Source organism: Pipistrellus hanaki (assembly GCF_964339955.1).
Source record: "Pipistrellus hanaki genome assembly, chromosome: 14".
NCBI classification, from domain to species: domain Eukaryota; kingdom Metazoa; phylum Chordata; class Mammalia; order Chiroptera; family Vespertilionidae; genus Pipistrellus; species Pipistrellus hanaki.
This window is the reverse complement of record NC_140516.1, coordinates 13,919,397-13,946,338: the sequence shown is the minus strand read 5'-3', so window position 1 is coordinate 13,946,338 and position 26,942 is coordinate 13,919,397. Positions and strand designations below refer to the sequence as shown.

Here is a 26,942-nt window from a genome sequence, read left to right as displayed (position 1 = left end):
CTGCTGATAAATAGATTTTTAATAATATGCCTCAATGTTTACCCAGAGCTTTCATTTGGATAAAGTTGTATTTACAGATAGTGCAGATCCAGAGAATGCAAATAATGTACCACTTTAACAAATATCAGGTAGGTTAAATGTCAAAATGAGACTTAACATTTTTAATAGACTGGAAATATCTGTAGAGTGATGAAATTTAATAAATTTATTTAGAAATAAAAATGTTATTATATGTTATTATAAAAAGCAAGTATAGTATTGTGAGCTTTAAGCTCATCTCTAATCATTCTTCTCCTTGAATACTTTAGTAATAATGAACTATCCTCAGTTCTCCTGGGAAAAAAGGAACATTTTATTTCTAAAATGCAATGAAGTGTAAAGCCTATTTATCTGGGGTACATACAGGATTGTTTTGTCTTTCTCCCCTCTCCCCAATCCGCCCTCTCCCCCAATCAAATCCATTGTGCTTCATATAAATTTTCAAAATGTCAATATTTAGCTAAAACCAAATACAGTTGGCTTTTATTTTCCCTTTTTTTAATCCTCACCCAAGTATGTGTGTGTGTGTGTGTGTGTGTGTGTGTGTATTTTTTTTTCTTTTTTTTTTAGAGAGAGAGTGGAAGTGAGAGGGATGGGGGAGTGACAAACATGTATGTGAGAGAAACACATCATTTGGTTGCTTACCACACTCACCCCAATGAGGACCAAGGATCAAACCTGCAACCCAGGAATGTGCCCTTGACAGGAATCAAATCTATGACCGTTTGGAGCAAGTGCTGATGTGCTGTCCACTGAGCCACACTGTCGAGGGTGGCTTATTTTCTACCTGTTGCCACCTTCCTTTTTTTAGAGGGTCATAAATTAGTAATGATATTTTAAAACTCTTTTGATAACCTTAATAATTTTTAAAATGCCTTGTCCACCAAGGCTCTCTCTTTACAGCTAATGAAGGACAGGTAATGTGAGACAAGAAATAAACGAGGTGAGCACTATGATTACCCTATCTTACTGCTCAGAGCGAATCTCCAGGCCATACCACGTAGAGGGGAGCCTTCTTGGTATCTCCTTGGAATTGAGGACCTAACTGGCAGTTTAAGAAATCTAACAGCTAAACAGACAGATTTGGAATCAGATAGGAACCAGCGAGAGAGAGAGAGAGAGAGAGAGAGAGAGAGAGAGAGAGAGAGATAACACCAGTTCTACACGAGTTATCCCACAGAATTGAAGAGGAAAAAACACTGCCCAAAACAAAGAATTAAAAGAGAACTACCTTAGCAAGTGTTGATCAATGGTAGTAGGGGTGTCGAACTCAATCAGAGAAGGGGCCAAAATCTAAAATCCAGCCTAAATCGCGGGCCGAATGGTTTACTGAACAGTCATAAACTGACAATGTCATAAACTGACAGCGGAGTGCAGTGATGACAGCGCGGTGTGGGCCACATTGCAAGGCCTGGCGGGCTGGATTTGGCCCGCGGGCCTTGTGTTTGACACATGTGGCAGAGCATCAGTCCATGGTTCCCAGGGTAAAGGGTACATACCTGTGTTGCAGGTTCAATTCTCAGCCCCAGTAGGGGCTGTGCAGGAGCTAACTAATCAATCTAATATTCTCTCTCTCTCTCTCCCTCTCTCTCTCTCTCTCTCTCTCTCTCTGTCTCTCTCTCTCTCTCTCTCTCCTTCTCCCTCCCTTCCACTCTGTAAAAATCAATGGAAAAAAATATTCTTGGATGAGAATTAACAAACACACACATCAAAAAAAAAAAAAAAAAAAAAGCTACTGACCCGTAACCAATACAGATGCAAAAATTCCTAAGATAGTTTTAGCAAATCGAGCCCAACAATATATAAGAAGAATAATTCATCATGACCAGAAATGCAGGGTTGGTTAAACACTTAAAAACCAATTATTATAATTCTTCTTAGTAAAACTAAAAAAGAAAAAACATGCTCAGCTTAATAGACACAGAAAAAATATCTAACAAAATCCAATATCTATTCAGGGTGATGAAAGCCCTCAGAATACTAAGAATAGAAGAGAACTTATTTAACCCTATTAAAAAAATCCACAAAAATTGCACAGCTAACATTTTACTGAATGATGAAAGACTGAATAGTTTTCTCTAAGATCAGGAACAAAGCCAGGATGTTCACTTTCTTTTCTTCAGTATTGTACAGTGCTCATAAGGTATGAAAAACATCCAGTTTAGGAAAGAAGTAAAACTTTATCAAATACCATGATAGTCTGTAAAAAATTCTATGGAATCTACAAAAAGCTATTAGAACCAAAAGTGATTTTAGCAAGGTTGTGGAATACAAGAAAAATATACAAAAACCAATTATTTTTCTGTAAGCAACGAACACTCCGAAATTGGAATTTAAAAATACTATTTTTGATACCATCATAATACATGCCATACTTTGAAAGCAATGGATGCTTTCCTTACCTTGATTGTGGCATGGTTTCAGGACTTTATACATGTGTCATAACTTAATCTAATTAGCCCGGCCAGCATGGCTTAGTGGTTCAATTCCATGTCAGGACACATGCCCGTGTTGCAGGCTCAATCCCCAATAGGGGCGTGCAGGAGGCAGGCAATCAGTGATTCTTCATCATTGATGTTTGTCTCTCTCGCCCTCTCCCTTTTTCTTTGAAATCAATAAAAATATATTTTTAAAGGCTTATCTAATAATATACTTGTAATTTGAGCAGATATATGTCGATTACATCACATAAAGCTATTTTTAAGTATATATATACTGTGTGATTATATTTATATAGATTTAAAATATGAAAAATTAATCTAGAGTAGTTCTAATAAAAACTTTCAAAGAACCAGTGCTAGAATGAAGAAGTACCAACTTCCTAAAGTTATAAAGGGTGTCCACAAAAACTGTTATGTAATCTGCACAGCGATCCTGTGGCTGGTTTTCTAAGGCATGTGAAGGTTCAGCTTGACTCAGAGAAAGTACTCAGTCTTTGTTAGGTGGTGTTGGTAGTGCTACAGGAGTGTTGACTCCTCTCTTAATTAAGTTCCACTTAACTAACTTGCTTAGATAACATGCAGTCCCCTTTTGCTTGATAAATATAACAGGTGGGGCCAACTGAGTGAAGGAGAACTCGTTGCTAATAGTTATTCTCTGGTATATACCACCTTACTTTTCTTCCTACAAAATTGTTTATCAAGAGTCCATTTATTTGTTCCTAAGACTTTTTATGCAATCTGTCTTCCTTATGTAATTATTTAAGTATTATGTAATCTGATAAAACGTGAGTACAAATAGAATGAAAATTAATTTAGAAAATTAAGTTTGGGAACAAAACTCAATAAATTCATATTCCTTTTTTTTAAAGTTGCTCTTGAATTAGATGTGAGTATAAAAAGTAAAAAAGATTAAAGGAAGAAAAAAGCTATAGCTGTCTACACTCATGGAGAGCTTCCTGTCTTTAAGTTTTTATTCTACTGAAACTGGAATTCATAAACTATGAATTATGGATTTGGTTCTACAAGAAAGACACACACTAAAAGTCTTGAACTTGCTTTAAATTATAGCAGATGATATATCTTTACATATTAATAAATGTTTAGTTATTTTCCCTTAATTTCATCAGTTTGCTGATTTATTAGCCTGTTACTGTTCCTTCAGTTTCCTCATATGTAAAGTGAGGGATTTGTGTAAAAATACTAGATGATCTTTCAATTTTTTTCTTATAGTTTAAAACAATTAAAAACTTCCTCCTCCTGTCAGGTTGCTTGGCAAATATTTTGCCTAAGCTATGGGGGCAAATGTTGGTGTTGCTTATTACCGCCACTCCAATAAGGTCGTATAGTGGCCAAACCTTGCTCCAATTAAAAATTGGTAACCTGTTACATTGCATTTTGTACTTTTAAACTGCATATCTGAATTTATTGCTTGGCTTGTTAAGGTTGTTTTGAAACTACTTTACTGTATACATTATTTAGATATTACATTTCATTTTTAATCTGTTTCTGGAATCTTCAATGTTTACAATACTTCATTCAGCCACAACCATTTTTTAGCTAGACTCACATGTAATCAGCTTAATAAAGCACATTATACATGCAGGTAATTATAACCATTGATGCCTGCTAATGCAAGCTGCTTTGTAGTCATTACCTGGCAATACATGACTAAAGAACTTGGTTAATTCTTCTTGTTTTTTCATTTTTATTAAATTAAGTTTTCTGAATAGCATCATCTTGCAAATGGTTCTTAAGAGTAATACATTTCAAGGTTCCATAATCGCTAGATAATTAACCTGCCAGGATTAAGAACACTCAACTTTGCTTCAGGATGCTTAACTCTCAAATAAGGTCAATTATCTCATGATAATAACTGCTTTGTCTAGAGTTACCACTTAATTCCACAGTGAAACGTCACATCGCCAGTACAATGCACTTTAAGATAATTTAAATAATAAAATACTGCTTAAAAATTAGGTAGAAGAATTCAGTTTAATTATTTCATACAGATTCAGAATGATACGTTTTAGATAAAACTCCCCCTCATGGACCTAGTATTTTGAATCTCACAGATGATTTATATTTATAAAGATTATATGTTGCTCTGCTTCATTGGTCATTTTGCTGGCAATTCCCACATTTTACATCGTCTTGCAGGGAAATCAGCTTTAAACCTATTGACCCTACAGATGATTCAGTATGTTAAAAATCTCTAGTACATTCCAGGAATATTGAAATTTCTGGTTCCTTCCTGAGTGATGTTTTAACTGTTTGAAAAATATTTATTTTATCAACGAATGAATTACAAAACAAAAAATTCTGCAGTGTGTTGTTGTGATCAGTTTTGCTGTTGTTGAGGACAGTGATGTACAGTTAAAAACAGGAATGCTACTTGAAACATCAGGACATTTTGAAAGAAACATAAAATTGACTTTAGATATTTGAATCCATGTTTTCTAAACCTGAATAATGGCTCTATCTCCTTATATGTAAACCTTAATCTTGTTTTTTAAAATACATTTTTATTGATTTCAGAGAGGAAGGGAGAGGGAGAGAGATGAGAATTATTGATTATCTGCCTCCTGCATGCCCCCTACTGGGGGATGGAGTCCACAACCTGGGCATGTGCCCTGACTGGGAATTGAACCATGACCTCCTGGTTGGCAGTCAACCACTGAGCCACACTGGCTTGTCCCTAATTATCTTTTTACAAGAACACATGGAATAGATTACCTTTTTCTTCTTTTAAATGCTTTCCTGGGAGGGGAGAGACTTAATTGACATTTGTTGTTTACTGGTATACCGTTAAATTCATTTTAATCTTTCTAATAGCCATTGATTATTTTTTAAAAGACACTATAAAAATTAATAATTTAAAAATAGTAATAATGCTTCTAATTATGCATAACCATTGATAAACTCTTATATGAAGTAGTTTGTCAGTTTCTGTACATCCGTGTAATGGAAATCATTTGCTATTTCAATATGAAAATCTGTGTAAATCTTTAAATTATATGTGCCCAATATGGATTAGTGCTGTACATACATATATCTTCAATTCAGATATTCTCTCTCTAATTAGGAGAGTTTCTATTCTTTGTAAGTTATTATATTTAATTTTTGGAAACACTTTTTTCTCAAGTCTATGCACATTTTATCCTCAGAGAAATTCTTTGAATTTTTGCATCTTTTTGTCAAACCTAATTCTTTGAGATACATGATTTCCAAACATCACCAGGTCCATATTCTGCCAGAAGAGATGGTCTCCCCCCGCCCCCTGTATTGATTCCATTGTAATTAGCCAATCTGTATACTAAAAGCCTAAGCGACTAGTACAGTGGAACGACCAGAACTACCAGTCGCGATGATGCACATTGATCTCTAGGGGGCAGATGTTCAACGCAGAAGCTGTCCCTTGGTGGTCAGTGCACTCCCACAAGGGGAACGCCGCTCAGCCAGAGCTGGGCTCACTGCTGGTGTGTCCCATGGCAGTGGCGAGAGCCTCTCCTCTCTCCAGGGCAGCACTAAGGAGCAGTGAGCTGAGCTGTAAGGAGCAGCGAGCAGGCGGGTGGTAAGGAGCGACGGGTCTCGGACTGTGAGAGGGAGCATCTGGGCTGAGAGACCCTCCCCCCCCCCCACCCCCGCACAAATTTCATGCGCCAGACCTCTAGTTATTAATAATAGGAAAGGGGCAAAAGAGGAGGCCAGACATTGTAAGCATGGCCATTTGGGCAGCTTCAACAGGAATCCCACACTCCCCAGCTCCATTCCCGGCAGATTACTGGGGAAGGGACTGAAAAAAGGGGAGATGGGTGCTTGGGCAGTGAAGTGGGGGTAACGGAAGTTGCCTATCAGTCAAACCTTGGAACAGACATATTGTCCAGGAGCGGGGGCGGGGGAGCTAATGCAAGCTGCCCCGTGGACCCCACCCACAATGGACTGATGACTAAGACTGGGAACACAAACTAAACTAATCTGATACTGGGTTGGATTGTGCCCCAAGAGGGAGCAAAAACTCTGGGCAATAACTTTAATTCTAGACCTTTTGAAATCACAGCTTCCTTCACGGTGGGACAGAGGGAAATGGGACCTTGGGAACTCGGGTTTCATTCCACAGAAAGAAAGCTTTCTACAATAACTCATCCTCTTCTTCTCGGGACATCATAAGAAGCCCACTCCCACCAACAGCCAGTGGTGGTGAGGAGATAACAGTATGAAGATGTTCCCAACGTGAATGTGGGGGACAGGGCTCTGTCTAAAATGGCAATTCCTCTTTTTTAAAAAGTGCCTTGTTCCTGTCATTGAAAAGTGCACATCACCTTCCTGATACTGTTCATATAGCAGTCCTTTCCACTTCCTCTTTCTTTGCTATAAGCAGTAACGGAAGTCTGTAAGATAGGCAAGAATCTTTTCAGAAATGATACATAACCCCTCCAAAGAAATAAAAATAAAAACTATGGCAATCTTATCAAATTCTGGCATATTACGTGCTGAGGATAATGAAATTTCAGTTGAGACAGGTCGATGGCATCAGATTGCTGCTTACCTCCTGGATTCAACTTTCTTCTTGGGATTTTTCTGATATACTTTACTTATGAGAGAGAGAGAGAGAGAGAGAGAAAGAGAGAGAGAGAGAGAGAGAGTCACTATAGCACAAGGGAAGCTCGTAAAGTCAGTGCAATATTGTAAAGATGTACTGTGAGAAGGATTCTTAAAGAGCCAAAGGCTATTTATATGCCTTGCATCTCCCTTACTTTCTACTTAACCCTCTCCTTCCCTCTTTTCTCTTCTGATCCTCACCAACATACCCTTTCTCTCTTACTCCCTTCATTTCCCTCCCCTTTACCAACTATATTACCTCTCTAAAGATGAAAGGTTTTTAAGTCATCCTCAAATTACCAGCCATGATTGCTAAAAAGCCCTGTAATTTGAAATGGTTTAAATTGCTAAGGAGATAATCCTTTGTTATGCAATAATGCCTTTTCACATTATTCAGTATTTCAATTAATCTTTATTTATTTGATTGTTTCAGTTACTGTGCTACAAATCTGTGACTATTTTAGTGTAATTTGTCTAGTCTGATATGATATAAAAGTAATGAGTTAATATTTAAAGTTCTTTAATACCCTTAAAAATGTTCTTAATATTGAAATTATTTTATGAATTTGACTAAAACCTATACATTTATGTGATAATGGAAGGCGCATTGGTCTATATTTAGAAAATCTGGTTTTTGACTCAGCTCAATTTTTTTTCTGTGCTTTTCATCTTTGACATTAGGAGGAAAACTGGCAAAATTTATATAGATTCTGTAAATGAGCTCATAGCATTTATCAATGAGTAATTTCTTAGCTTTGATGATTCTATAATCTATAATAATAACTGAACAATTCCTCAGTTTTTCTGTGTCTTTTATGAGTAGACACTTTTGAAGCGTACTGGCCAATTATTTTGTAGAATGTCCTTCAATGTAGAATTGACTGATATTTCCTCATAATTAATGTTGTGTTGGCAGGAATACTTATAAAAGCTGTTATGTTTTTCTTCATATGTCAAGATTTCAATTTACTGGTGATATTAACTTTGATCACTGGGTTGAGATGTTGATGCACAGTTCATGCACTTTAAAGATACTATATTTTCCTTTGTCATTTAATTAATAAGTATCCTATGGAGAAATACAAGGGAATGTAATAATTTTGTTTTTTGTGTTTTTTTTACCCATACTTTTAGCATCTATTAATGATTCTTGCCTCCAGTAATTAATGTAGTATTTGCCAAATGGCGATTTTTTTTATCTCCATCATTTCTTCTGTGTGTATTAATTGGAATTCTCTGTGAGGAAGACCTGTCTCTGGCTCACATTCCTTTATTTTCGTTAGCACAAATTAGCAGCAAACTGTATATCTTATATCCCCTTCTTTGTAACATGAACTGTAGCATTATAGGTTCTCATTGCACCTTAGATTTTTTTTCTTCTTCTTCTTCTTCAGTTGGAAATCATTCCATTAAAGCTCATAGAAATCTTCCTCATTTTTTTATATGTGCATTGTACCCCTTTTGTGAATGTAATATAGTTTATTCAGTCACTCTCTTGAATATGGACATTTAATTTATTTCTAGCTATCACCTTTTCTGAGTTAGGAGAATATCATGAAGTATGGCAGTTAGGACTTATGTCCTGGTTTCAACTATGGACAATATATTTCCAAATTTTTATCATTTCCACTCAGCCCCTTAAGAGTTAATAGTACAGATGCATATTAATGCTTTGTCTGTATACTAGACATAGTACTCTTTAATATGATATGGTTATTAAAGTCAAGGGACCTCTGATCTGTTATCCAATTAAGCTGTGTGGCAATGACAAGTCCATTTAACTTGTCTAGCTTTAAATTTTCTCATCTGAAAAGTGGTAATAGGCATACTTCGGTTTGTAAGTATTAAGTAAAATATGTGAATATGATTTCAGAAGCACAAAGGCTATGTAAAAACAAGGCAGTGATATGATTACTCCAATTTTCACTTTTCTCTCTGTTATAATGCAAAGCAAGTAAAATAGAATCTATATGATCTTGAGCACAGGCATAAGTATAAAAGAATAATTGTTCTTCACAGTTTCATAATACCCAAATTGTGTGCTTTGGTAAACTAGTCCATATAAAATCAAATTATTAGGTGATAGATTTTTAAAAGAATAGAACTGAAAGTTTATTTTAGCTTTTTCATTTTAGTTTAAGGTATGTCTTAGAGATTTAATGTCCTCTAATTTGCCAATTGATTTATAGTGCATATATGTTGTCAGGCACAGTGCTCTGCACTAGGTATTCTAAAATTGCTAAGAATGTTAACATTGCTTTTATAAAGTCAGTTACTTATCACAGTCTCTTTCCTCTCAATTTTTTTCCAAAATAGGAATCTCTAATGTGTTTTCACAGGTATCCCAGCTAATGTGAATAATTTTAAGGGCCTCAATTTTGTGGGACCATGTACTATTTTAACAAATGCAAGGACTTTGGTTTCTACCAAAAGCATTTTGTCAGCCCTCTTCCCCTCTGTATCTTCAATACATAGTGTAGAGAAGGAAGACGAAGGAACTTGAGCTCCCTATTATCAAATTTTGCTACCTAAGAAATAGAAGACTTAAATCTCACCTTTTTCTATATTCAAGAGCTGATCAAAATTTATTTTTAATCCTTTATTTTTACAAGGGTATTCTAATGTTCACTTAGAAATATGACTACTCATAGGATTTGCATTCTTTTCATGGCCAAATATATATGGTGTTTATCATAATTCTTGTTTTATTGTTAAACTACTATTCCTTTTGAGCTATAATGAATAATTAATATTGAAGCAATATATTATTTCAGTAATTGATCTGAGCAAAATTATTAAACATGGAAACATTGGTTAATAGAGTGGATAATAATCATAGTTATTTATTCAAATTAAGATATAATTTTTAATTTGATAAATAGAATTATTTTATTACAGCATCAAGCCAAGTTGGACTGACAGTTTTTAGAAAATTAATTCCTTACAACATGAGGAAATATACGTTTTCTTTCTCTCAGCATAGCATTAATTCAGAAATGACCTCTTCAGTACCTACTTCTTCTAGGAGGGATACTCTGAATTCAGAACTCCATTCACTTCATAAGTAACTTCATATTTTTTATGCTGATGTCAGTGTTTATATTTCTTATGTGGAACCCAGAAATGTCACACAAGGAATACCACACAATTAGCAAAACTTTTTCTTATTGTTGGGGACATTTAGGCAGCTACAAAATGGTTAAAGAAGATGGAAACTTACCAAGCAATGTTATCAAAACTAAATGGTACTTGGTGCTAATTTTTAAATAATGGAAGTGGAAGAATTATGAGACTGGGTTGTGTTTAAAAATGTGATTTTAATGTGTTAATTAACTGTGCAGCAAGTGTATGGGAAGGCCTTTTCTAGAAATATTCTCACCTCTGTTTCTTTAGGTACTCTCACTTAGATATATACCACTATGACCTAAGCTTAGGATTTTCATTTCTTTTCCGTTTTTCTTTTAACAATCAAGTAAATAACCCTAAATTGTCACTGATTTCATTATCAAAGTCTCTATAATTCTCTGTGTAGTAGGTAATGTGAGAAAGGTTGCTCAGAACTAGATCAATTTCAAGTTAAAGCCTTTAAAAATTACCTATATTACAGGATAATAGAATGTCTTCAATAAAAAGGTAGAAAAGTAAAAAGGGTAAATGGACAAACTGATTTGATTACTTACATATGGTACCTCTAAATCTTAGGAAAGTAACTGAAAATGTATTCGGTCTTTAATTCAGTAAGTTTTAACAATTTTTTTTTAAAAATCTCATGGCACATATAAACTAATTACTGATATCCTGTGGTGCACCAAAAAATGTGTTATATTTTTGTCAGACTGACCAAAAAAAATGGTTTAATTTTGATTGATTGAAAAAAAAACAGGAATAAAACAGCATAGTAATAATTACCTATTCCTTCTTGTTCCAAAGTTACTTTTTGAAAAAATCAGGAGCCTATTCATATATATATATATATATATATATATATATATATATATATATATATATTCTTATATATAAAGATTGCTGTTACCAAGAATTAACCAATCAGAGACAATCTTATTATGTGATATGACAAGTAAGGTACAACTTTTTACCGTAAATATAATTTATGGTTCAAGAACGGGCATTCACACCAAACAGCTGTTATGTTTGTTGTTCTCATTTTTTTATTGGACAGTTTAGGGGGAAAGAACTCATTGCTCCTCACTAAAATTTATTGCATGTTTTAAAAATTCTTGAGGCACACCAGTTGAAATTCACTGTTCCAATTTATTTTATAATTATCATTTAATAAAATGTTAAAAATAATTTATCTTGGAGGTTTATAAGATCTCTATAAATGTGGGATATCAAAATAGATTATGTGAAAAATTAATGAGTTATGGATTATGTACTTCAAAGTACCTTTAAGTGATTTTAAAAATTTGTGCAGCTATAGTAATAATAATGCATGCCCATTGTAGAAACTGAAAAATAAACATAAAAGAAAACTTTAAAATCAACATTTGTTATATCATCCAACATTAACTGAAAGCAAAAATAAAAAGTATTTTGTTGTCTTGGAATGCTTTTTTCTATACATAGTTTTAATTCTTTATTTTGAAATGATTTCCAATTTAGAGAAGAGTCATAAAAACAGTACAATTACATTTCTTCCCTATGCTTTGAGCACACTCGCACTCGCTCGCTCTCTCTCTCTCTCTCTCTCTCCCCTTCTCTCTCTCTCCCCCTCCCTCCTTCCCTCTGTACCTTTCTCTCTAAAAAAAAAAAAAATCAATCAATAAAAAAATTAAAATTTTAATGAAGACAATAATTAAGTTTGATCTCTAATTCTGAATATAATTAGAATGGAAATTTGGAAAAGGGGGAAATTACCAGATAATGAGATTGACAATTTTAACAAATAGAAATACAGGATATTCATTTAAATTTGAATTTCAGATGGGACATGTAGTATTCATACACTAAAAAATTATTCATTGCATATCTGAAATTCAAGTTTAACTGGGCATCTTATCTTGTATTTTATCTGGCAATCCTACAAATTGAGTGTTCAGGATAACATAGGAGAGGTGATGGAAGGGAATAAAAATGGTGTCTTACACAGAAGGAATGGCTTGATTATACCACTGAAGCAAGAATGAATCTAGTTTGTGTGGGGATGCGCCATAAGGAAAAAGACTTTGTGTCTTATTTGCTGCTATGTCCCCAACCCCTAAAACAGTGCCTTATTACTACATATGTAGACTCTCGGTAATTATTTTCTAAATAAATAAATGAATTTGCACTATGAATAAAACCAAGTCTTTTGGAACTAATGTTGCCTGTTACAACTTAGTAGATAAATATCAAATTTCCGTGAGACTGGAAAACTTGGCAAAAAGATTTGGGCTTTCTGCCTTCCTTTATTCATTTATTTCATAATAATTCATTGTGTCTATGTGTCAGATGTTGAGGATACTTTAGTGAAAAAGAGCAGACATGGCCCCTACCTTCACGAGTTTTAGTGTCTAGTGACAGACATAATTTAAGACAGTCATTAATTTATCATAACAAAAAGGTGAATAATATTATAAAGGGAAAGTACTTTGTCCTGAAATCATATAAAATCTATAATAATAAAAGCATAATATACTAATTATACCAGACAGCCAAATGACCTTCTAGGGACCCAGGCTTTCCTCCTCTGGCCACCAGTAGACACCCAGGACCCGGCTTTCCTCCCTCTGGCTGCCCGCAGGCACCCAGGACCTGGGCCCGTTTCCCCCAGGCTACAGGCACCTGGGGCCATGGCAGCTTCCCCCAGACCAGGCCTCAGCTTTGTCAGGAAGGACATCCAGGAGACCTCCTGTCTAATTAGCATATTACCCATATTACCCTTTTATTAGTATAGACTAGAGGCCTGGTGCATGAAATTCGTGTGCTCGGGGAGAGGGCGAGTCAGCCTGGCCTATGCCCTCTTGCAGTCCGGGAGCTCTCAGGGAATACCCAACTGTAGGCTGAGGCCCACTCCCCCGGGACAGACACACATCCTTAGTGCTTCTGTGGAGGCAGGAGAGGCTCCCACCACCACCGCTGGGCTCGCCAACCATGAGCCCGGCTCAGGGCTTCTGGCTGAGCAGCACTCCCCCTGTGGGAGCACACTGACCACCAGAAGGCAGCTCCTGTTTTGAGTGTCTGTCCCCAGGTGGTCAATGCACATCATAGCAACTAGTCATTCTGCCCTATGGTTGATTTGCATATTAGTCTTTTATTATATAGGAAAGTAAAACTTAGAACATTGTCATTAACTATAAATAATGACCTTAATTTTTATTTTTTTTAGTCCATTCTGATAATACTATCTATTGTAGTGAAGCAGTGTTTTGTTTCCCCCAGAATATAGTTCATTATAAAAGAATGCCAAAGTATTTATTATATAAAACATAATTTTGAATACATGCAGATGTAGCTTATTTTATTCATAAACATAAATGTTATAGTCATTGTGTAAGCCATTTTATTAATGTGACTACAGGCTTAAGATAATATGAAATTTGGTATAGATTTAAACATTAAAAAATTATTTTAGGGGCTTTCCCTTTATAATTTTAATTCTTTCAACTCATTAACTTTTTTTTTAAGTCATTGGTATCAGATCTTAGTAGCTATATCATAAGTTAGAATCGTAGATCCAAAAGAGTTGGGTAAGGAAAAAATTGTCAGAGAAACATGTTAGGATTTCTATTCTTAAAATGGCATCATATAGGAAGTTTGAAATGTAATATACAACAATCTAGTATTAAAATACTAGAGGCCCAGTGCACGAATTTATGCATGGATGGGGTCCCTTGGCCTAGCCAGCGATTGGGGCCATCTTGCCCAGTCCTCATCAGGGCCAGGGGAGGGAGAGGCTCCAGGAGGTTGGCCAGCCACAGGAGATTGGCTGTGGGAGCGCACTGACCACCAGGGGGCAGCTCCTCTGTTGAGCGTCTGCCCCCCTGGTGGTCAGTATGCATCTTAGTGACTGGTTGTTTAATTTGTTTGGTCACTTAGGCTTTTATATAGAGAGATAGGACCATCAGAGGCTGATCTAAAAGTAATTAAGGATAATCCTTGGGAGGATCTTGTTTCTCAGTTGCTCTGGTCAGAAAGCACCTTGAAAACTGAAATAACTCTGGTTCCAAATCAGAAATTTCTCCCCCTAAGCCAACCTAAAAATATGCCTGAGTTCATCCTAATAGCAGACTTAAACCCCTAGGGAAGATAGGCAGATCATTTTCCTGTTAACCAAAGGAGAGACTCAAGACATCCTTATATCACATAAGAACCTCATATACTTTTTTAGAAGCCTAGATATGTAATAACTAGAAGCTTGGTACACGAATTTGTGCACAGGTGGGGTCTCTCCACCTGGCCAGCAATCGGGGTGGTCAGAGCAGGTGGGGCAGACAGCAGAAGGTTGGCTGGCTACGGGAGATTGGCTGTGGAAGCATACTGACCACCAGGGGGCAGCTCCTGCATTGAGCATCTGCCCCCTGGTGGTCAGTGCGTGTCATAGCTACCATCCAGTTGTAACAGTCGCTTAGGCTTTTATCTACACTAATAAAAAAGAAAGATGCAAATTGGCCATACCTTCGTGATACCCACTAGCCAATCAGGAGTGAGTATGCAAATTAACCCAACAAAGGTGGTGGGTTAATTTGCATACACAGCAACTGAGCCATGGGCAGGACACTTGTGTTGTTGCCATGCCGATGATGCATAGGTGCCACACCAACTCAGTTGCTCCGGGCCTCAGGGCAGCATGGGAAGGCGTAAAGGCGGCTCCGGCCGGAGTGAAGGTGGTGCCAGCAGCCAGGGGAAGGAAGGCCCGTTCTTGCACAAATCTTCATTCCTGTGGCCTCTAGTATATATAGAGTATTATTATTATTTTCTATGAAAGTTATTGTTAACCATTTTTTATCTCATGGCACACACAAACTAGTTGCTAAATTTCTGTGACTTACCAGAACATGTTTATTTGTTTTTTTTTCCCACCTGACAAAAAATAGGTACAATTTTTATTCATTCACACTGGACAGCAATTGCGTTGACTGTTATTATTTTTCTTATTTGACAATCTAAGGGAAAAGAGGTCAGTGCCCCTGATGAAGTAGACAGTGCATGTTTTAAAAATTCTTGTGGCACACAGGTTGAAAATCGCTGCTTTATGAAGTAGCTGGGATGAAAGACAATATTCATTTGTTATCTTGAATGGGGAAGGCATTATGAGGAGTGAAGATTTATTAACCTCATTTTCAAAAAATAGAAGGCATAGAATTCTATTCTAATAAGTCCACACAACAAGGAAATTTAAGTTTCTGCAGCTCCAGGACAGCAATTACATACATATTGACAACTATACATGTTTTACATGCCCATTTGCTCTCCTCTTCACTACTGAAATGTAGTTACCATAGCAATGAACACATCACATGGTTCCTGTGCTAGTTCTAAAATAGAGAACAGCAATATGCCATATGAGCTGTGCTTATTTTTTACATAAGGACTGCATATACATCTTGAGGCTATTCCATACCCTTCTCAGTGCAGATAGCTGATCATTGATTTAGAAAATCTTCAAAGTTAAAAGCAATTGGCAGGAGTATATTTCAAGTCCCCAGCCTCTCATGTACTATATTGTGTGCATTCTTAGCCACTGAGCTAAAAGAACAGCTTCACTGGCTTTGACCAGCAGGGACTCTGCTATTGTATATTTAACCAGATATCTTCTATTGGAAAATCAGTACCACTCAGGAGATTTGGCAGGAGGGCCTATATAGCATTCATTAAAACATTTTCCCAGTCTTTTCGGCTGATTCTTAACCAATCTTAGTTTTTCTCCTACTGTCTTCTTTTACGAATCAACTTAAAAATATATAGGCGTCTGCTTTAGAATGTGAGTAGAGAGGATGCCAGGCACAGCTGGAGGGATGCTATCAGTTCCTTTTAGAACCATTATTGCTCTGTGAGACTTAAGTGTAGGTTACACAGCAGTGCGTCTATAGAAAAGGACTTCAAATTCCTGTGACAGGTGCTGCCTGGCCCCTACTCCTGCTTCATCTTGCGTTCTTTAGAGAATGTCGTAGACTGTGAGGCCACAAGAAATAAAATAGGAGTCAGTCCAAGTGCTGTGACATATTTGAAAACAGTGCTACCCCGTAACTACTAACATGTAGACAATAAGAAAAATAAACTTCATTTCAGCTGCCAGCTACACCACACCTATTGTCACTGGAGCTATAGATTAAAATATCTAAATATTAACGATAGCATAGAAACAGCTATGCTATAGAACAGGGGTGGGAACCTATTTTCCGCCAAGGGCCATTTAGATATTTATACCAACATTTACTTAACATATTCACTTAATATAAACTTATGTTGCTATGCAAAAAACTCCTGAATTTATTGAATTTCGAGTGATGCCTGCAGTTGCCTTGGCTGACAGGATCAGACCAAATGATTTCCCACCCTGCCATAGATAGTGCAGGAACTCTGCTTTATTTCCTCCTTACCTTCTATTCTTGATTCAAGTTTATAAGAGGTGAAGCATAGGTCTTCAAATACAAATTCGTAAATTTTAGACACTAAATAAGTATAGATAGATAGATATTTGACTGGCTACTACTCATGGGCTTACATGTTGACTTACAATATTTGTGTTTGCCTTTTCATGCCCTTAATAATTTGAAAACCATGTACTACTAGAGCATTACAAAGTAGAACAAATGACTAGAGATGCTATTGCTATCTTGTACTTAAACCTAATTTCTTTTTCTTGGTCATTGCTTAAAAATTGGACATTACAAAAACAGATAATGGAGGGGGAAAATCCTATATAATAAAAGCGTAATATACAAATCGACCGAACAGTGGAATGACTGGTCGCTATGATGCGCATTGACCTCAGTGCGCAGAGGTTCAATGCAGGAGCTGCCCCTGTTGGTCAGTGCACTCCCACAGGGGAGCGCTGCTCAGCCAGAAGCCCTGAGCCAGGCAGTGCTCAGGATGTCTGACTGCCGGCTTAGGCCTGCTCCCAGCTCGGGGATCGGGCCTAAACTATCAGTCTGACATCCCCGAGGGCTACTGGACTGCAAGAGGGTATAGGCTGGGCTGAAGGATTCTCCCCCTCCACCCAAGTGCATGATTTTTGTGCACCAGACCTCTAGTTCTTCCATAATCCTATCACGTCTCAGAGTGAGATTACCACTATTATTAGTTTTGGGTATCTCCTTCTGGATTATTTTTATTATAAGAAGTATTTAAAATATAAATGTTAATAAGATCATATTATAATTCTATTTTGAAGCTTTTTACCTAACAAAATACCTAGATCACTTTTCCTGTTAGTAGAGATTCATTTTCCTTATCCTATATAATAAAGATGTAATATGCAAATTGATTCTCATGCCCTTGCAAGATGGCTGGCAGGGGAGGGTAGTTGTGGGCGATCAGGCCTGCAGTGGAAGGCAATTAGGGGTGGCCAGGCCAGCAGGGGAAGGCAGTTGGGGTGGGGGGAACAGGCCTGCAGGGGAGAGCAGTTGGGGTTGACCAAGCCACCAGAGGAGGGCAGTTGGGGGCAATCGGGCCAGCAGGGGAGCAGTTAGGCATCAATCAGGCTAGCAGGGGAGTGGTTAAGGGGTGATCAGACTGACAGGCAGAAGCAGTTAGGGGGCAGTCAGGCATTCAAGCAGTTGGATGCCAGCAGTCCTGGATTGTGAGAGGGGTGTCCAACTGCCAGCAGTCAGACAACCCCCGAGGGGTCCCAGATTGGAGAGGGTGCAGGCTAGGCTGAGGAACACCCCACCCCCGAATTTTGTGCACCAGCCCTCTAGTGTTTTATAATAGTTGTGTTATTGTATATTTATACCATAGTTTATTTTCCTACTGAAGGCTATTTTGTTTTCTTTTTTGTTGTTGTGTTAAATAGTGCTATAGTCAATATATGTCTATGTACTTCTGTGTACATTTTCTATAAACTCAATCTCTAGAAGAAAAGCTGCTGATTCTTAGGAAATGAATATTTTAAGTTTTGATACATTTTGCCAGTTGTTCTCCCTGGCATTTCTATCAAGTCTTATTCCCAATGCAAATGTTTTTATTCTTTGCTGAAATGATAACGTTTAAATATCTCATTGTTTTAATTTGCATTTCTAGACGTATTGTGGAAGTTCACATATTTTCATGTTTACAAACCATTTGTATTTCTATTTTCTGTTTTTCTTCTTAATTTTTTGTCCCCCCCACCACCCCCTTTTTTTTAAGGGTTTTTTTTCCTACTATGTCTTATGTGATTTTTTATTTGTTTTTTGTTTATAGGGAAATAAACCCCTGAGTTTTTTAAAAATGGTTTTTGTTTTTCAATTACAATTGACATACAATATTAAATTAGTTTCAGGTTTACAACTCAGTGATTGCCCGATAAGTTTGGTACCCATTGGGACCATACATAATTATTACATTCTTATTGACTACATTCCCTATGACTGTTTTGTAACTACCAATTTTTGCTTCTTAATCCCTTCACCTTTTTCACCCAGTCCCCCAAACCTCTTCCCATCTGACAATTGTCAAAATGTTCTCTGAATCTATGAGTCTGTTTCTATTTTTATTTATTTTGTTCTTTAGATTCCACATATAAGTGAAATCATGTGATCTTTGTCTTTCTCTGTCTGACTTATTTTACTCAGTACAATACCTCTAGAACCATTCATGTTGTCACCATTGGCAAGATTTCATTCTTTCTTATGACCAAGTAATATTTCATTATATATTTATATGTATGTACACCACATCTTCATTATCCATTCATTTATTGCTGGACACAGAAGTTGCTTCCATATCTTGTATATATGAGAGGAACTGAATCGTCTGGCTTCAGGCTGATGGCTGGGTGCAACTTTCTCTGCCAGCACAGAGGCCATTGCTGAGCCCTCCCTCCACAGAGCAGCAGGCGAGCACCATATTTGAATCTCCATCAGCCTGGCTGACATTGCAGCCCTGCCTTGGTGATTCTCTGAGACCCAGCTCCACCCAGTTTTCAGGTCCACCCAAGCCACTTCCAGAATATACCATCTGCTACATGATGGGTCAACTGCATGTACAATCTAAGAATGTAATAATATTTGCAAGAATGGTATCAGACCAAATTCTCTAGAATGGTTAGCAATTACTAGTTTGAATATTGCCATAAAATAAAAGCAACATGTAAAGTTAAAAGCTACATCTAACAAACAAGAAATTTGTCCTTTTCTGAAATTTAATTAGTCTTTTATGTATTTTTATATTTACTATTGATTTTGTGGGATATATATATATGTGTGTGTGTGTGTGTGTGTGTGTGTGTGTGTATACGTACATACATATAGATATATAGATATATAGATATCTTTCTAAGTTATGGTATTATTTTGAAAAATATACCTTCTAGAATTTCATATAGAACAGAAAAAAATCCTTTAGATAAAAGCCAAATCACCATTTTCCTCATTATGGTGTCCCCAAAAATATATATACATACACTTTGAATAATTATAAAGGCAGTGTTTATTAAAATGCATTTTATTTTCAAAATTGAGCTGTCAACTGTTAAAGTGTGTATACATTTGGGGGGACACCCTGTATATACTATTCTACAAATTATCAAATCAACAACTACTCATTGGGTACTTGCTTTATTGTTAAGCTCTTACAAGAAAAAAGTGCTAGAATGGTGGTGTGCATTTTTTAAGGTACAAATTATAAGCCCATCTTCAAAGAGCTTGAGATCTAGCTTGGAATACATGGCATGAGTACATGAACAATTGAAAAATAAAAATAAATGATAGTTACCTAATGATGTATAAAGACTCCCTTCCAAAAACAAAACAAAACAGAACCAGAAAGTGTCAGTCGCTTCTGTACCAGTGTCATCTGCTAAGGAAATGTTACTGGCAGGGAAGCTTTCGCTGTAATCATTTCTAGAGTGTTAAGTGAAGACATCTTTTATTTTAAAAACTGAATGTGGCCAGTTACAAGTAGGCAGAATAAATGGTCACCTGATAGTTTATGAATTTGTCCGCCAGAATATACTTATTTTCTTATTTAATGCACTGTTGTTGCTGGTTATTTCTTTTTGTTGAAGCTTATTAAAGTAGAACTGCCTTCTGGAAATTTTAGCAAACTAAATATTGTCAAAATTAACACACAATGTGAATAAGCTCCAGATGCTTTCCTCACCTCCGTTTTGGATAGGGAAGGAAAGAGAGTGCGAAGACACAGAGTCTGAGGTCAAAGGAGAAGGACAACAGTATGAGTGTGGGGATGGGGCATCAAAGGTAACCTCTGGACACCGCAGAGTTCCATCTGAATATGGACTTTGTCTGCCTAACACACAGGTGCCTACTCCTCACACTCACTTGGAATTGATGGAAGCAGTTAACATATTTTAAGATGTTCACTGTTTATAACTTATATAACATCATATAAAGTTAAACAGAGAAGCAAAACCAAGGAATTGGCTTATATAGTTCAGTCAGGAAGAGATGACGATGAGCAGGCTGAAATACCATGGGTATAAGCTGCTGAGTTTCTCAGCTCAGAGAAAGCCTAAGCTTTCTTTTCAAGGGCTCACCTAATTAACTCGGGCCCACCCTGGATAATATCCCTTTCGATTACTTTAGAGCCAACTGGTCAGGAATTCTAATTACATCTGCAAATTTCCATCGCTGCAGTAACTAGGTTAGTACTTGATTGAATAACTGGGGGAGATAGTTCATCCACACACTCTCTAGGGTAAACAACCACTAGTCCACAATGTAGTCATTGTGTTCGATGATTTCCCCGCTGTAGGCTAATGTAAGTGTTCTGAACATGTCTAAGGTAGGCTAAGCTGTGATATCATGTATATTAGTGCATTTTTTACTTACAATAGTTTCCATTTACATTGGATTTATCTGGACAAGATTTATCTAACAAATTTTTCTGGATAATTAACCAAGTTGACTTTTTTTTTTAAAAGCCATGTTGAGGGATTGGGGTACTGGTGAAAAGGGTGAAAGGATTAAGAAGTATAAATGGGTAGTTACAGAATAGTCATAGATATAAATTCCAGCATATGGAATGTAGTCAATAATATCATAACAATGTATGGGGTAAAGTGGGTACTTGAAATATTGGAGGACCACTCTATAAAGTATATGGTTGTCTATACTGGAACTGATGCAGAATAATATTGAATGTAAATTGAAAAACTAAAAACAAACATTCATAACCATTTAGAAATAATTTAAACAGTAATTCTTAACTCTAATTCACAAAAAAAATACCTTCCCCTAAAAGAGGTAACCCCACAAATCATATTCAGCTAATGGAATCATATTCCAGTAACCTAGTCACACTCAGAAAATAAGGTTTGTCACTGGTCATAAAATAGGGTTTAGAATGAGAAGGGCCTCCTTAAGAGGCCATCTGAATCTGTCCCTTCATTTTATAGGTGCAAAATCTGAAGTGCAGAAGGTTGTGAAGTTTATTTTTGTTTGTGTTTTAAATAGTAAAAGGAAAACCCTCAATTAGGAATCCATTTTTATTGACTTAGTCTTTCACCTGAGGCCCTATAAGTTTAATCTAAGAAAGTAGGTAGAAAGCTAACAGTACTCCATTTTTAATTCAAGTAAGCCAGTTCCCACTTTATACTGCGATTATATATGAGAGATCCAACTATGTAGAAATGTTTTGATATCCAAAAAATACTTAAAGTATAAAACTAAAAATCTGTATATTTAATGGACTTTGAAGAGCTGGCTTTATGAGAATGAATTTTGTCCTCCTTAGAGGGTTCAAAACATGTCCTAAGAGGTCTCCTAAGGATTAGTGACATAGTTTTACTAGTCCTCCGTTGCCTTGCCTCCCACCTTTACCTTGTAATTTTTTCATAATGGATCCCTAGAGTTTACCCTCTGGTATGGGGTAGAGTTAGATTTAAGTGAGATTTGGTTGTGAGGTTTTTGTGCTTAATTATTTATACTTGGTGCTCGTGATATAATTTGCACAACCTTCTCTCAAGTGAAGGTCCCTAAAAACTTTTTTATTTAAATGCCTGCTGTGTGCCCAGCACTTCTCTTGATACAATGGTGAGCAAAATTGTCTAGTAGGAAAGTGAGAGAGGGAAACACTATCCTTAATTGTGGAGAGTGTAAGGATATTATTCATATTTTGTTTCTTTATGGCCCCTTGCCTGACAAATAGTAGATGGTTAATAAGTGCTTTTTGAATAAAGAAGGCAGATCTGGCACTTTTAAAAAAAATGTGGACTTTAGCCGAAACCGGTTTGGCTCAGTGGTAGAGCATCGGTCTGCGGACTGAAAGATCCCAGGTTCAATTCCGGTCAGGGGCATGTACATTGGTTGCGGGCACATCCCCGGTAAGGGGTGTGCAAGAGGCAGCCGGTCGGTGTTTCTCTCATCGACGTTTCTAGCTCTCTCTCTCCCTTCCTCTCTGTAAAAAATCAATAAAAATATATTTTTTAAAAAATGTGGACTTTAAAAAATATATATGTCAGAAGGACTTTAAATGTGGACTTTAAAAAATATATGTGCCTATACTTGGTACAGAACTAGGTTAACTGGGACATGCAGAAAAGCAAAAAAAGGTTCTGATTTGGGGATAGTTTCGGGGACTTGAGTATATTGGAATGGGTGCAAATACACTTTCACTGAGTAATATTTATTTTTTGTTTGTTTTGTTTATAGATAACCTTATTTTCCTTGTTCCTGACCTTTAACCTCTGTTTGAAATTAGTGCATCAGTTTGGAATTCCAGTGACCAAGTGAATATGGCGTATCTATAAAAGAGAAGAGAAAATGAGGTCCTTATTATGTTGTTGCATCACTAATTCAAGCTTTCAGCTACATGCCAGAATATAAATTAGACCCCTTATCAAATGTGGCACATAAAATTTTAGGATCCTTTTTAGTATAGTGCATGTGTTTTCAATAAATGCCTGCTTTGGCAAGAAATTAAGTCAAAGTTCTTTGTGTCAAGTACACTTGCATTATATTTTATGCTCTCTAACTTTGAAACTGTCTTTGTGAACAGTTCAAGGGAAAATTAAATTTGGGTTCTGGGTTTGTTTTTACATTTAAGAAATACCTTTTTTGTTGTTGTTATGTTGTAGGTATTCATTTTATTTTGTTTTTTTTTTCCCCTTAGAATACAATTTAGGATCCAACTGTTCTTTAGCCATATTGTCCTATTTTCCATCTTAAAAACCATTGAACTCTTTCCTGCGTGCTTAGGATCTTTTGCACGTGGTCTTTCTTCTGCCTTGACCTATATTTACCCTATTATTTATATTATTCACCCAGCTGACTCTTATTCATTAAGTCTCAACTTAATATCATTGTCTTGGAGGTTCTTTCTTTATCCACATCACTAAATTTAAGTAAGATCCTTCTTAGTCTTTTCTATATTACTAGTATCTAACATAGTCCTGGCACATAGTAGGTACTTGCTAAGAGAAAGACTAGTTTGCTATATTGAGCACTTAGTATGTTCTAGTCACTGTAAAATGCCCTCAAGGAACTTCTTGAGTCTAATTTTCAAAGGGCCATGTTATTTTGTAAATGGTTTCATAGTTTCACTTTAAGGGGGAAATTAGCAAGTTTGAATTAAATAAGTATGAAAGATATAAGAATGTACATTTACTTATATAAATGCATGTATACATATATCTCTATGTGGCAAGTTGCAAAGTGAAGTGAATATTTTACTGTGGTTGCTTTCAAGAAATCTTGAAAGCCACTACAACAGCATAATAATTTCCTAACAGTATGTCTAGAAAACAACCTGTTTCACTTACTGACTTCTCCCAGCATCTCTCTGCTGTCTGCATCTTTGGCTTTTAACAGTTCTTTGCTTAAAGTCAAAAGCCAGAATCTCAGAAAGACCATTTAAATTTAATGAGCCCATCAAGATTCAGAGGAAAGCCACTTGAAAAAAGAAAACACTGTACAGATGGTCCCCGACTTATGGTGATTTGACTTATGATTTTTTTACTTTATGATGGTACAAAAGCAATATGCATTCAGTAGAAACCATACTTGGAATTTTGATTTTTTTTCCTGGGTTAGTGATATGCTATACCATATTCTCCTGGGGTGTTGGGCAGCAGCAGCAAGTCACAGCTCACAGGCAGCCATGTGATTACAAGGCTAAACAACCAATACTCTACAGCAAGCATGTCAAACTCAAAGGCTAACACGGGCCAAATAAACAAGGTTTAAGTGTATGTGGCCGCAAAAAAAAAACACACACAAGCTTCAATTTTCATAGAAATGTATATTTATTTCGAAAAGTATAATATAAAATAGAACAAGAGCAATGATAAAATTAATGCTTTCTTACATATTATTATATTGGCTGGGCCGCAAAAATATTTGTTGTGGGCCACATGCGGCCAGTTTAACATGCTTGCTCTACAGTGTAGTTATTATATTAGATGATTTTTGCCCAACTGCGGGCTAATGTAAGTGTTCTGAGCATGCATAAGGTAGGTTAGGCTAAGCTATGATGTTCAGTAGTATAGGTGTATTAAATATATTTTCTTAAAAAAATGTCTCCACGGAGTGACATCTGGTAATAAATTTATATAGGTTTCGGGTGCACAGTTATGTAATGCATCATCTGTATACCGAATTGTGTGCCCACCACCCAAAGTCTCACATCTCTTTCTGTCTCCATATATTTGACCCTCTTTACCCTTTACTACCTTCCCTACCCCCCTTCTCTCTGGTAACCGCCATACTGCTGTCTGTGTCTATAAGTGTTTACTTGTTTGTTTGTCTTATTTGTTCATTTGTTCCTTCCAGTTTTATATCCCACATATGAGTGAAATCATACAGTTCTTGACTTTTTACATCTGACTTGTTTTGCTTAGCATGATATTCTCAAGAGCCATCCGTGTTGTCACAAATGGCAGTATTTCATCTTTCTTATCGCTAAGTACTATTCCATTGTATATATGTGTGTCATATTTTCTCTATTCAATCATCTACCAAAGACATTTCGGTTGTTTCCATGTCTTGGCCACTGTGAATAATACTGCAATTAACATAGAGTTACAAATATCTTTATAAATAAATGTTTTCCGTTTTGGGGGGTTTAGTCCAGGACCAGATAGCTTCACTAGCCAATCCTCCCAAACATTCAAAGAAGATTTAATGCCCTTCCTTCTCAAACTCTTCCAATAAATTGAAGAGGCAGTACTTCCTAACATTTTATGAGCTCACATCACCCTGATACCAAAACCTAAAAAGGATAGCACACAAAAAAGATTACTCTGATGAATACCAAAGTAAAAATCCTAAACAAAATCCACTTTCAACACTTAAATATTTTCAATTAAGGATGGCTTTATCTGGACATTATCCCATCATAAGGTGAGGAGCATCTGTATTATATTCTACCCTTAATTTTCAAAACCTGGAAACCTTCTCAAACCCAGGGAAACCAGTGGTATTTCATCTATTCTCTTTGATTGCCCCTATGCCCCAGTCCTGTGATTTTCTTAGCACCCTATAATACATATTGCTTTTATGCTTTTACTCTTTTTCTTCCTAGGATGCTCTTTCAAGGTCCAACATAGAAATCCTTTTTCTCCAACAAACTTTTCCTGACTATCCTAACCACATTTTTTAAAACTCTGAATTTTCTCAGCATTTTGGAATATATTTCTCAACTTTTATATACTGTCTTATCATGTACTTGGTCATATGTACATTATTCTGTATTGGAAGTAGGCTTTTGTGTGTGTGTTTGTTATGTTCTTATTCCTTATTTTCATATGTGCCCATTCATAAAAATCACTCTACTCTTATTTTCCTTAAGTTAGATGAAATATACTTTTAAACCTCTTTTCTGTAAATTAAATATGTCATTATTATGTTAACTTTTCTTTACCTCACCAGGGTTGTTACGCAAAATAATACATTCAGGGAATTTCTTCTTCTCAAGACGTTATGTCCACGGTGGCGCTGCTGCTTCCTGTGGCTTGAGAATCTTGGCCAAGGCTCATAGCTTCGGTCTAACTTCCTGTGTTGGATATTTTCTGTTGTCGCTTCAAGATTGACTTTTTACTCTTTTCCTTCCTATTCTGTGCCCAAGTATCCTAAGAAAGTTGCTTGGAGTATATAAACCTTGGGAGGCCCCCTATTATTTTTAAAATCTGGTTTTAAAGCCCTGGGAGCCAGAAGATTGGGTGAAAGTAAAAATAGGAGAGTTAGAGCCTAGAAAGTCAAATCATGGGTCTTAGAATTCAGCCTAGCCACACTGCTCCAGAAATATTACTGTGCCCTTAACATGTGCTTGTTGAGTTGATGAAACAATGTTGGTATAACTGTTACCTAACAACTAAATGAGATATTTAAAGATTTTAACAATTCAAGATTTCTGCCTACAATACTGGCAATTTTTAAATAAGTGTGTTATCAAGAAAAAGCATAAACCTTGTTTTAGAAAGGAGAACAATGTGATTAGGCCCTACTTACTATTCTATTTTTCAGATTAATGAATACGATTAAAATTTAGATGGAATAAAAATTTTAGAAGACAGTTAAGTAAAATCCAAGTTGGATGTGAAATAAAGGCCAATTTGTTATTTTAAGTCATGTGGTGCATATTTCCATATGTTCTAAAATTCCTTAAGAACTTGGCACAAAGTTCTGCTGAAATAATTTCTGCCTTTTAAATGATAGGTGCCTTATCTTTTATTGTACTATTAATTCAGAATCCATTGAGTAAGAAAATGCATGATATAAAAGATAAATTCATAAGCATTTGTCTCCTAGCTTTAGCCATAGA

At 36.2% G+C, this 26,942-nt stretch overlaps 1 protein-coding gene across 2 annotated transcripts in view; it reads left to right on the top strand.

Moving 5' to 3' along the window:
* Positions 1-26,942, top strand: part of ADK (adenosine kinase) — a 430,010-nt gene that overhangs the window by 271,548 nt on the left and 131,520 nt on the right. The window lies entirely within an intron of this gene.